We start from the raw sequence: 497 nt of genomic DNA on the forward strand, positions 1-497 counted from the left end.
CATCCTTGCCAACGTCTCTCCATCCTATCTCTGATCGCTCATCAACCACATTCTTCCCATCACATTTGTGGGGGGTTTTTTTTTTGGTTTATTTTTTAGAACATATGGTACAACTACCCCAAAAACTATCATTTAAAACCAAAAAAGCATGTCTGCACTACATATAAATGAAGAACGTATTACTGGTGGTGTTTTATATGTAATTATAGGAAGGAGCACCGTCTATATTTTCTATAAGAATAATGTAGCGGGTGTAAATATAAACCCAGACGGCCGGTTTAATGTTCCTATTTGTGATTACAGATTAGGATGGCCCTGATTCATCAAGATCAGCGTTTTTTGTAAGGTGGGCACGCCAGAGTCAGAAGTGCCTGATTCCTTTAGAGACCCCTCCTAGAGAATCAGGCGCTTCTGTAAAAAAAAAAAAAGTGTGCGTCTCACTGCAAATTAACTTCCCCGTTCAATAGTGTGAAAATGTCAGAATCAGCACAACTGTT

Source organism: Ranitomeya imitator, chromosome 4, assembly GCF_032444005.1.
Source record: "Ranitomeya imitator isolate aRanImi1 chromosome 4, aRanImi1.pri, whole genome shotgun sequence".
Lineage (NCBI taxonomy): Eukaryota > Metazoa > Chordata > Amphibia > Anura > Dendrobatidae > Ranitomeya > Ranitomeya imitator.